The sequence below is a fragment of the Athene noctua genome, chromosome 18 (genome assembly GCF_965140245.1).
Source record: "Athene noctua chromosome 18, bAthNoc1.hap1.1, whole genome shotgun sequence".
In the NCBI taxonomy this organism is placed as follows: Eukaryota; Metazoa; Chordata; class Aves; order Strigiformes; family Strigidae; genus Athene; species Athene noctua.
Window position 1 is genome coordinate 8263670 of NC_134054.1, and position 12687 is coordinate 8276356.

Genomic DNA, 12687 nt, shown 5'->3' on the forward strand with positions numbered 1-12687 from the left:
CTTCATCTGATGCCAGATATTCCATCTCTGATAGATTCGTTCCTGAAGTGGCCAATAAAAACCCTGCTTTGAGAATGAATTGTGACTAATGTCCACTTAACATGAGGGAGCTTTTTGGGCAGTAACATCAGGAGCCAGGTGCTCCAGTAAGCAGCAGTTAAGGCATTAAGCCTTCAGTGAAGGTGGCATTACAGAAAAGTGTGAGTACTCCGAGCACGAGAAAAAGATAGTTCTAGAACGTGTCAAAAATTATAAATATATGAGCCTATTATTAAATTATTGTCATACTGTTTTAAAGAAATAAAGTATTGTTTTCTGGTGTAATGAATTTTAAAATAGCTTTGCCAGTGATTCATTGTGAGATGAGAACTTGATTTCACAAATCGGAGGAGAAAGCAGAATATGGTGTCAAATAGACTGCAGTGTTTAACCTTACTGCAGTGCTAATCCCGAAGACCCTAGTATGGAAGAGTAAAATTAAATCATAATTCTATCATAAAAAATAAATCATAGGCACACTTTGTTTAAAGATGCTTGCTGTAGCATTCTTTTGTTACAAACAAATCAGCTAAAATCTGTCTGGCACAGATTTTGTTAAGTTTCAGAAATATAGATGCTGAAGGTGGTTCATGCCTTCACTAGAGGGCAGCACTTAATCACTCCTTTGGAGACCTGACTGCTTCACGTTACTGACCACTTTGTCCCGTGACAGCACTGCTGAGGAGTGAGGTTTTGGTTGTGGTTATCGACAGAATTTGTCTTTTTTTTTTTATCACCTCTGTATTTCACTATTAGAAAGGTTTAACTAGCGTTACTGCAGCCACAAAACCAGTAAATTTTACAGGAAAGGCTTCTAAAAAGGTAGGGCTTTAAATAGATGAAATCTTTTACCAGGTCTCAATGAAGTAGCTGTAAAGTATTTTAATACCATTTAATCGGCTTGTCAGGAGGCTGTGCCACCCTTTGCACAGTATGTGCTGCTCCACCCATTAAAAGAAGTCCCCAATCCAGTGTTTCAAAGCCACATAGCAAGACATTGGCAGATCTAGAATTAGAACTTGAGAATTAATGGGTTCCTGAACTTCAGTTAGCATAAAGACAAGTTTCTGAAGTTCTTCCTTGCCCATCCTGATGATTTGTGGTTGTAAAAGGTCCAGACTGGGTGGAGCAGGAGAGTAAATGGAAAAGGTGTTGTAAGACATTCTGAGGTGCCATCTACTCTGTCGCTGCAGGTGATTTCAAATAGTGGAAGGAAAGATGAAACATTTCTTTTTGCAAATTCTGTAATATAAGTTGCAAATATTAAGCTCTATCCTGAGTTATGGGGAGCTCTGCAGTACAAGAATGTTTGTTTTGTACTTAATACCTTAATTTTTGCTGTTTCATTTTTGTTTTCTGGAAAACATAACTTACTGTCCCATCCAATATAAAACAGGCAAGACTTTTGCCTTAAAATAACAGAAACCTCAAGGTGCTTTTTACATTTCTTAATTTTGAGCAATGACACTTTCATGTACTGGACAGGTCTTACAGGTTGGGTGATATGAAGTATTGTAAGAAGTTGAAACTGTTACTAGTGTATCCAAGGATATTTATTTGCAATGGGATGAATTACTATTAAGTATACATGTCACTGTTCTTCTGAAAACAGCTCTCTGTCATGTGTTGAGAGTGCTTGAGCCTCTGACCTATTTAAAATCTCTTTGTGTTTAATTAATGTTTTCTAGCATGGCTTTTTTTTTCTGTCATTACTAAACTGAAGTTCTTTTAATGAATTATTTCTCTCCTTTTCCTCTCCTTCCATTCTCCTTGGCAAAATAAATTTTATTGATGTAGTCCATTAAATATTTATCACTGCAGCCTTTCCCCTTCAGGCTGTGATCTTGTCCGATTTTGCAAGCTAAAGAGAATTAGTCTGGTTAGTGCTTAGAAAGGAAACCTCCAAGAAAAAAAGCCTGACGAGATGTTAGATTAACACTGGTTATTTAGAAGTTTATTGGGTTTGCTGCCAAGCTTATCTTGAATCTGGTGTTTGACCCTGCTCCTGTGAGAGGTGTGTTTGTGGTGCAGGTGGTTTAGCAAGTTCCTGAAGGACTGAGTGATTTTTTTTTTTTTTTTTCCTTCTGTGTCTCATTTAATATCCAGGATTGCTGCTCTCAAGATTTTGAAAGCTACGGTTCTGTAAATCTCTTCCATGTGGATCTGTTTCAACTGCTGCATGATTTTTCCAAATGCTCGGTGATCAGACCGCAAATGAGATTCTCCCCTTTGGATGTCGTGCTGAACCCATCTAGTGGATGTAGCAGTCATAGCACACCTTGAAAAGAAGCTGGTTTATCACCTGGGGATGTTTCTCAAAGTATTTTAAGGCCTCTTGTTATCCTCTAAATCCCTTTTTTTTTTTTTTGCTATGATTTTTAAGATCCAGGGGGAGGATACAGAGCTCTTCTGGAGGGTGTCCAAAATAAGTCTGTACAGGATAAACTCCTCAGTTAGTGCTGTCCAGTCCCTCCAGGAGTTTACTGGTATGCAGTACACCACACTGTCGCTTAGTTTCACACTGAGTTCTGCTGCTTTTCCTTTTGTTTAACTAGCAGCAGCAATGTGCTGGACACTTAACGACACATTTATGTCAGTTTGGATTTCTTCTGTTGAAACTCTGGAACAATGATTGTTTTTTCTGGAACAAAACATCTCTTGGGTACTCGGATGTTTTTGTCCCATGTTTGTGTCTCAGTGAGATGGCAGTACAGCCTAACCCATTTTGGGACACTTTCATTAAGGCAGTCTGCATGTGTATATTTTCTTCCAGTGATTAAAACTATGCAAGCTCTACATCTTATTAAACTATTTTGAGACTCCTTAACCTGAATGAAATCTTATAAGCTGATCAGACACTTTGAAATAGCTGCATTATGATTTGGTTTTCATAATAGATACTGCAAAATGAGCCTGAGATCTCAGTCCTCATAGTGTTATATTTTGCACATAAGATCGCCTGCCATATGAGACTTCCCTTTTCTGTGTGCAATATTGAATGTTTTATTATGCTTAAACAGATGGGAGGAAAAGTTGAAGCAGAGGGAGTTTGGAAGCGTGATGTAGGAGCCCTTACTCATCATTGCTACCCGTTGCTATTCTGCCTTGTCAGAAGACCAGAGATCTGTATTTACCATGGGTTTAGGATGTAGTCTATTGTATTTTCAATCAGTTTCTACTGAACTGAGACTGACTTAAAAAATTGGCGAGATGTTTTTAACAGGTTTACACAGCTGGGAGCTGTGGGGAGCTGAACTTCAATTTAGGGTGTTTGAAGATGTATCTATTTTATGGAGACTGAGTAACTTCTGTCTGCAAATCCTGCGGCAACGTAGTGTTTAGCTAAGGGTCTCTATCAGATGTGGAAGTAAACATGCTTAAATACAAGGGTTCTTTATTCCTCTCTAATCTTTTCAACCTTTGGATGCAGGTTTCTAAGTTACTGGAAGAGAAAAGGTATTTTGAGTACTTACATTCAAAAATAATTGTTCAGAAACTTGCATAGTCACTCAAAACCTCAGCATCCTGCTGTTCATGAGGTTTTCAGTTACTTAGTGAAAAACTATTAGCTCTGTTCTACTGTGAGAAATTGCATTAAAAATGAAATAATTAAGCAACATTTTTTTTTTTCCTGTAGCTTCTCTAATGAATGCATTGCAGTGGCAACAGCTTCTGAGCCTCACCATACTCCACAGTTGCGTTGTCCTCCCTTGGAGAATGTTGTCCTTCATTTGTACAAACACGTTACACATGGCTGCAATCACAGCCGTGCTTATGTGTGCTCTTACAGACTTCACTGATCTGGGAGACCATGCAAACTACCTGCACATAGGGATTAGTTTCTGGAGTTAACAGGTCGGCTTGCTGAAGAAGTTTCTTCATAGGTTGGAAGATATGAACTAGATTACAAAAGAAACATTGTGCCCCGTTGATCACTAACACTTTACACTGATTCTTTGTGTGACTCTGCAGAGTATTGAATTTGTACTGGCAAAAGTTATCCTTAACAAAATACAAATATCTGTTATACTGTGGGATAATTACTAGTACTCTGGCCTAGCTGCAGTATGCTGTTTAATAAGGGTAAGCTAGAGGGAAGATTGCTGTACAGTGAGATGAAGTGATTGTAGTTTGGAAGGGAATGGAAAGCTCTTTGATAATAGGAAATTCAAGGTTGCATTCAACTGAGGACACCCAAGAAGTGGTTGGGTAAATATAATAGGAAAATTACATAGGATTCATGAAGAAGAGACAAATTTGTGTAAGTTAATTTTGCATGTAACAGCCATTATTGCTTATAAAAATATTAATGCCTATATTAACACAAACTAGTCTTTCATCTGCATCAATTTATCTAGCAGAGTCAGGCTCCCAAGCTGCTTGTAATAACTACAGAGGAATTCATGGGCTGTCAGTTCTCCAGCCACTTCGTGCTGGAGTACTTCAGCTATGTATTATACCACATACTGAGATAAAGCTATAAGGTGCTGTGTACCAATTAAGACTAATTACTGTAAAATACAGAGTATTATGGACAGACACTTGGCCAAAATTGAGCAAATCTCCAATTAGTTTTCTTCCTGGAAAAAAAGAACATTGTTTGACTGAAAAATGCTGATTTTTCTATCCCTGGATTTGTCTTGACCTGTTATAACTGGATGTAATGACTTATTCCAGCATAATTGTGGAAAAGAATTGAGTGTGTACTTGGAATCCCTCAAGTGTGCAGGTTTCAGTTACCGTAAAAACCAAAATTGAATGCTCTTTCCAGTTGAGTGAAAACTCTCCTTTGTGACTTTTATTCCTGGTTTAAGTGATGTGTGACATCAGCCCTGATAGCAAAGGACTTACTCTGAGGATATTGAGGAGTTCAGTAATACGCTGAATTCACAGATTACAATGGAGTCAATCAAAAGTTTTAAATTTTACATAGCTAAACTTCCCAAACAGGTCTATTTAACTTCGGGTAAGTCTAAACTGTTGGAACATCTGAAAGCCTTTTTGAAATTCAGGACTATAACCAGTACCATTTCCCACAGTAGGATGGGGATTATGTCTCTATCTTCAAGCTTGTGAAGAGATGCTGTGGCTTCACACTTGTCCCCTGGGAGTGCTGTGAAGCTGAATCCATGTTTCTAACATTCCTCAAGGTGTTTGCATAAAAGGCATGATAGACAAGCAAAGTTACAGAGTGCCATGGTCAGAAAAGAAACCAGTATTTTGCTTAAAACTTGTCCGATTATGCTTAATATAATAGCAATCTGTACCTGATGCAGGTACAACATCCACTCGATAGTTTTAAAGTGAAGTCATTATATAACTCAAAACAGTGTCCTGAAGCCCAGCAGGAACAAGTATGGAAAAATGTTAATGTGTTCTTTGATTGGCATCACGTGTACCTGCAGCCCCTTCAATTTGAAGATCCAGAAGGGCTTTATTAAGGCAAGGAATTGTGCATAGTAGTCAATACTAGGATACTAGGTTTATCTCAGGGGTGGGGGAAAGAGGTACAGAGGTGAAATGAATTACATGCTGAATCAGAATGGGGAATTTCAGCTTTCTTGATTTACTGTCACTTTTTTTTTTTTTAAACATTAGATTAGCTTGTCTCATTGGAAACTACGCCTTGTTCTGTTCTTACATGCCCGCCTGCTATTTCCTTTTTTACTGGCTTGTGGTTCTTGGATGATATTCCAGGTGCTTCATTCACCAATCTGTTCTCCTTTTTCAGATATTTAAAAGTGACTCTGCTGATGAATAAGATATTTGGATTTTTGTGAATACTAGTTCTGTGGGAACTGACAATCGTATCAGTATTTCTAACTAACCTGTCAGCTTTGGCAGGTTTCCGCAAAGATATTAATCCTAACAAAAGTTTAGATTGTTGCAGAAAATCTTGCACAAAAATTTGTAGGTTCCTGTGGCTCTCTTGGGTACAGATGAAGATGCAGCCCAGCACTGTGGAAGGGAGGGAGGCTTGTGGAAAAAATACATGCAACAAATTTGGCCTGTGGTCAGGGCCATGTAAAAATAACTGCCTTTAGAATAAACTTACATAAATATCCTGCTGTCTGCATGCCTAATAATGCCAGAGCTGCTTTTCCACTGTGAATTTTGTCTAAGGTCCTAAATATTTTGTGTCACAATCTGTCTTCAGTCTGTGCAAGAGACATTAAATAAAGCCTTTAAGAGAGATGGAATAAACCCCACCCACAAATCCCTGAGAAGTGAATTTTTACACAAAACCTCAAGGAGGCCACCTTTTATATTAGCTGTCTGGCTTCTCGTCAGTAAAGTGATTTCCAGTGGTGTTAGGGGCAGGTCTGATATTTAGGGGCTGTGACATACTTAACAGTAGAAAGACTGCCCAGCAGTTAACCAAAAGTTTAGAAGGAACCATCTATGGGAGTTCTAATCTGATGATTTCTACAGGCTGCATAGGTGTACTGCTCAGGATTATGAATGGCAAATTTAAAGAAGTCTTTAGTGACATGGAGTCAGCATTGTATCTGTTCCTGAAATTATTACTTAATGCTCTTTTTCTTATCTGAACTCAGGCCATTTTAGTAAACAAATGTCCCATTAGAATACATACAGAATCACACAGTGCGTTCAGTATATTCCTACCTCTATCCAGAAAGAAGCTGAGAGTCATCTCTGGAAACTGCATTTTTGGGGCATACCTTTAAAATTAACAGCCAGAGTAACTCACTAATTTGTTTTAATATATCCTCCAGCAAATCATGTCTTCACCTCAGAGCAATTAAAACAGTGGAACAGAACTTCACTTGAATGCATTTAATGCTTTACTCCTGCTTTTACCATATGCTGATTTCCCCCAGAGGGAGAAAATCCAAGTACCATGTAAGATTTTCCAAACAGAATAATGAATGAGTGGGTGTTTGAGCTCTGAAAGGATATGAATCTCTGAAGCCAGCTTAGCTGATTTGGTATTTCAGTTGCATAGAGTAAATCCAACATTTTCAGGTGTGTTTTCAGCTCAGAAACCTGTGTGTGCCTATGCAAAACATCACCAAGAACAAATGAAGGTGAAGCATGTACAATAAACTAATGAACAGGTCAGGTCTCTGATAAAGCACTTTCCCAGCTCTGGAAGATTTTACTAACTTTTACCTGTGGTAATTAACACGTTTCTGCTGAAGGGCGCTATGAGAAGAGGAACCCCTGCCCAGCCCCTCCTGCCCTCTGTGCCCAACAAGCACAAGCAGCCTTCGCTCTAGCCGTGAAGAGCTTCTGTTATCCTGGCCAGCTGCAAGGGGATGTTATTTGGATGCTTTTCTATGCAAGGGGGCTCCAGAAGGACTGGTAAAGGACTGGTGAGACAAGGAGAAGGTTAATGCTTGGCCACTGATGTGTTGTACCTCAAGGCAGAAGTTCAGTGTGGGGCAGATGCTCAAGGGAAGGGGAAACATAATTTTTCTCCTGTTGGTGATAGGTCCCAAGATTTCCAGGCACTAGGTTTCACTGGTAATTGTTATTTTGGCAGTCTGGCTAATGAGTGAAAGAAAGCTGGTGTTACGGGTCTGGTGTGGGTCTGTGTACAGATCCAGCTTACTACTTTAGTAAAAGCAGTGACTTTTAAAGTAGTCTCAAAATTCCCAAGCTGCTTTTTTTCTTCTGAGCTTTTCAGCCTTTCCCTACCCCCCCCCCCCCCCCCCAATCCATCAGGGAAGCTCTTCCTTGCTTTTAGGTGGACTCAGAGAAGACCCTAGAAGAAAGACTGTAGAAAGTCTCTCGCTCAGCCAGCACTCTTAATCTAAAACTCTGAGACACCTAATTGCTGCTAACACTCAGAACGCTTTTAAGTTTGTGTAAAATTAGCCAGTACTTTTGATGGGGCTACTTCACAGTTAGATTATGTTCCTGATGAGTATGGCATTGCTTCATTAGTTTTCTTCCCTCATAGTTTTCCTGCATTTTGATAGCAAATGATCCATTGCTCTCAAGGACATAGCCAGAGCCCACGTTCCTGTGAAGCGCATGGTGATATCACCTACAGATACATTTTACTCTGTCAGTGGCCATGCCACTTCCAGAGATCAGTGTAGTAAGAAGGGTCAGGGAAGAAAATTTTGCAAGAATTAGGTGAGTTTCATGAATTTCTATGGTAATGATTTTATATACAGATCCATATTGTTGTGATAAAAATGAAGAGATTTATATAATCCAGCTACTTACATATACTTCATTAACTTTATTAGGCACAATTACTTAAGACTTCATAAATATCAAATGCTAGTCCCTGCACAGAGTGGTATCATAGCATTTATAAGCATCATTAATTGCTGGAGCATACGCTGGCACACGTGTGTTGTAGCAGAAGCAAGATCACTCTAAAGAACTCAAGATGTATATATTTATTTCTGTCAAACAATTTCATAAATTCATGGGAGTTTTAAAAGTATTTCAAGGAGTTCTGCATTCCATTAATCACTTATGCCTTATTCTGAAGCTTTTATCCAGCAAAATATCAGCTGGGTATGTTGGGTGTTTCTGGCTGGATGAAGGTTCATGGGGTCATGGTCACTGCAGCAACCCTTGATTTTTGAGATGCTGAATACATGTGCTCTGGCTGGAGTCAGTAGGAGAAACTTCCATCATGTGTTGTTACGGAGGGCCTGTGGTTCATTCATTCCTTCTCTTCCTGCACTCACTGAGTGGAGTCATGGGGTTAAACACTGAAGATCTACTGAATATCAATTACTCACCTCTAAGCCTTGCAAATGAAGCATTGATGCAGCAAGCCCCTTCAAAAAAAAAAAGACAAAAACCTTCAAAATCATGAGGCTGGGTCTTGGTCCCACAGAATTCAGGAGGGGCAAGTACATGTTTCTCTATCTTAGACTAGATTTTAATTATAGCACCAGACTTTTCACTGTACTGGGCAAAAACTCTCTCTTACTCATACTACAAACCGTGACCAAGGTATTTAGAAATGGCTACACACGTGGATTTATGCCATGAGCAAGGACTGGTTGAACTTGTTAACAGTGGCACATTATCAGGTTCAATGGACAAGCCTGTGTCGGGGAGGGGGGTGAGCTGGGGCAGCTGTGCAGCAGGAAGCCCGATTTGAGCTGCTTAGACCGCACGTAGGAGCTCCCTGCACGGACAAATTCACTTTGGGTCAAGCTGTGGCTGGACTTAGGAAGGCAGGTTAAGGGTTTCTCTACAATATAATGCTTTTCTGAATCTTTGTCCTAGAGGTCAAAACTTTGGTGGTGGGTCTACTAGTGCGATGCTGGTAAGTTGCTTTGGTGTAGCTCAGAGCTGAAGTTTCAGATAACAGCTCTGAGCAGTTATTCCTTTATAAATTTGTTATTTTAATAATGACTGAATTCTGGAGAAGGGCATTCATGAGGGAATTTAAAGGGCTTTCTTGAAAGCCCCAGAAATGGAAGTGTTAATCTAAACATGGTGAACTATCTGGAGTGCAATATTGTTAGTATTATTGTCACAGAAACTGTCTATTCAGGGATGGATTGAGGCAGGATCCCTTTCCTGAGGCACCTGTTTGCATTCAGAGATTTGTAATGGGAAAACTTTGGGGGTACAGGCCAAAAGGAATTATTGCTAGGACAGAACACTATTTACCTGTCTTCTAGTCTTTTTGCTAATTCTCTGTTTCTCACTGGTGGTTTTGGGTCTGTCTACTGTCCCCAGGGCACTGTGGCTTGCTAGTTTAGAGAGGAGGGAGCAGCTGCTGTGCTCTTTTATCACCTTCCCTCTGCTCAGATTAGCTTTCCACAGGATGGTCTGATGCAATGTCTGTTTGTTCCTTGTTAAACTGCACTCACAAAAGTGAAAAAAAGGACATGAGACTGTTAATATATTGCCATGACTTAGAAATTTATGGGTCCTCAATGTTTAGTGTTGAGAGCCCCTGTGGTTAGCATCCTAATGAGCCCTGCTTTGAGTCCACCTGTGCCAGGGATTTTTATCATGTTAAACCTGGTGACTCCACCTGCAGCCAGTTATCCTGACGTCCTGCAGCCTGGTATTAGCCCTGTTGTGTCTGCAGTGTGCTTAGCAATGTGACTTTTAAAATCAGTAAGGAGGAGGAGGGAGGCAGCAGTGCTGCAGCAGCTCGTGGTGGAGCAGAGACGCATCCCTCCTGATCTCTTCCCGCAGGTTATCAGACTTTGCTTTCTGTGTATAAAGCCACTCAGTTGCTCTCAGTGTGTGTAAAATTACTACGAGGCCTTGCTGTGTAGTAATTCTTAGCTGCATTAGGTACGTCTCCATGAATTATGCTGACAAGGCTGCCTCATGTGGCTTACCACCTCTCCTTGCCAGTTTAAGGCTGCAGCGGGCTGTTTGGGCGTATGTCCCTTACAAAGGTGACAGTGAGCTGCTGGGCAGATTTGTCACTAATACCTGTGTGCGCTTCTCGGTAACCTGTTCGTCAGTATATTTGCTGATATGGTCCCTCTAAAGCTAAAAGAGCAATGGGTGACTTATAAGAGTGAAAAATAGGACTCTTATTTATTGGGGGAAAAAGAAAAATGTACTAGCTCTGCAAAGAAGCTTCATGTTTTTATGTGCAAGTGTCTTGGAAAATTTTCGGGGGGGGGAGAAAAAAAAAGATCTAAAGCTTTTATAAAAAGAGCCTTCTGGTGCTTTTACTCATAAAAACCATATGCAGAGTAGTTGGTGTGGATGAACATCCTCTCAGCTGAACTCTGCTACCCAAGAGAACAGAATGTTCTTTAAAGTTCAAATAAAAATTTCAATCTTTCATATGTTTTCCTTGTTTAATAGTATGTAAAAACACACAGTTCTGATATGGTGGTGGGGTTTTTTCCTCCCTATTTCTCTGCTCAGGCAGAACGTTTCTCATTCTGGTAAATCTTTCTCCAACTGAATGAAAACATGGATAAAAAAAGAGGGGGGAGGAGAAAAGGTAGTTATTAGGCTATGTGCCATAATTTCTGCCATGATGCTGCTTTTTTTGATCAGCGTGAGAGCACACGGGAATGAAGCAGCTGGCGAGGCTGTATGGGGTTCTCTTTCAATACGCCATCCCCACCACTGTGTTCGGTTATGATTGTATGTGCTGTTCTGGCCTGCAGCTCCCTGTGGGGTTGGGCTGTTGGGCTCCCCTGCTCTAGCAGCTCTGCCAGTGGGTGCTGGCTCTGCCATTCCTGCTTCTGACAACTGCTGGAGAAACCTCATTTGCAGGGCTAAATCCTTTTCATCGTGATAAATTTTATTCCCCCCCCCCCATCTTTGCTGTTCAACCTCACTTCTCTCTTTTTAATATAACTAGCCCAAGTGGGATAAAGGCAAAGAGTAAGTTGCTGCACCCTAGGTAAAATTTATAGCTTTTGAAAAGCTCCTACGGCTCAGGATGTTAATTGTAACCTGGGACTGGAGCTTGAAGTAGTAAATCTTTAATAACCTCATGCGCTGCTTCTGGAAGGGGGATAAAGCCTGAACAGTCTCTTCCTCGCTATACACCACTGTAATGTCTCTGCAGTTTTAGTGATGGCACGAAACTTGGAATATTTTTTAAATCCAAAAAGTAATCCCAGGTATGCATATATGTACTAGGATTGTCTCCAGATTTTTCCAGTGTTGAAGCAAAGCTTAATTTTTGTAGTGGTGACACGGGTGGAGGAGAGCGGGAGTGCTGTACAGTGATGTACCCTTTGAGGAACAGGTGGGAACCTCAGCGTGACAGCTCAGTGAAGCTGGGAAAGGAGGGTGTTCAAGGGATGGGTTACATGGCTGGATTTCTTCCTTTTTTCTTTTGTTCTGCCTTCTGTTTTACCTGGGGCTTATCTCGTTTGTATGCACATATACATAAATCCATGTTCAGCTTCTTCGAAGTAAGGCCTGAGTTAATTTCCCTTGTACGTTTTTACTGTGTATTAAGATGGCATCCGCAAGTCCCGCCCTAGGCCAGAGTCCCTTTGCTGTAGGCAGTAGGCAAGCACAAAGCAAAAGGATGTTGGCTGCCCCAAAAAGGTTTTCAAGGTTGTATTTTTGCAAATGTAAATCCAGTTTTTCCCACTTTGTTTTTCATTCTGAGGTGTTAAATTAATCTATTCTGCTGTTTAGCCATAAGACTAAAGTAATTTGAAGAGTATGGAGGAGGGTTAAAAAAATGTAACAATCTTCTAAAAATTTAAAATGAGCAGGTTTCATGACCCAGCAGATAAATTCAGAGAGAATCAAGTGATACATGGCAGAGGTAAGACATCTGATGAACAGCTCCAGTACAGAAGGGCAAATGATGTCAGCTTCATTTGAAAGTAATTGTTTTTGTACATGGCTCGCATATAAACTACAATAACCTGACATTACAATAACCTGACACTGCAACGTGCTCCTCAATACAAATGGGCAGTGAAAGCAGATGTTTTATTTTAATATTCAACTAGCAGCACTTCAATGGCACCTAATTAATTTATAGGTAGCTATATCTATTTGAGAGAGAAAACCACTGTAAAGCTGGAATGTTTCTACAAGTACTAGCTGGCAACTTTTCCTGACTTGCAAAGTGTGAGTTTATTGCTGAACTAGAAATGCTGAGGAAGGGCAGGTATTCCACAGCTGACTCAAAAGGAAAAGTATGGACTCCAAATAATTTTAGTTCTCTGAGACAGTTTCTAGTTCGTAGGC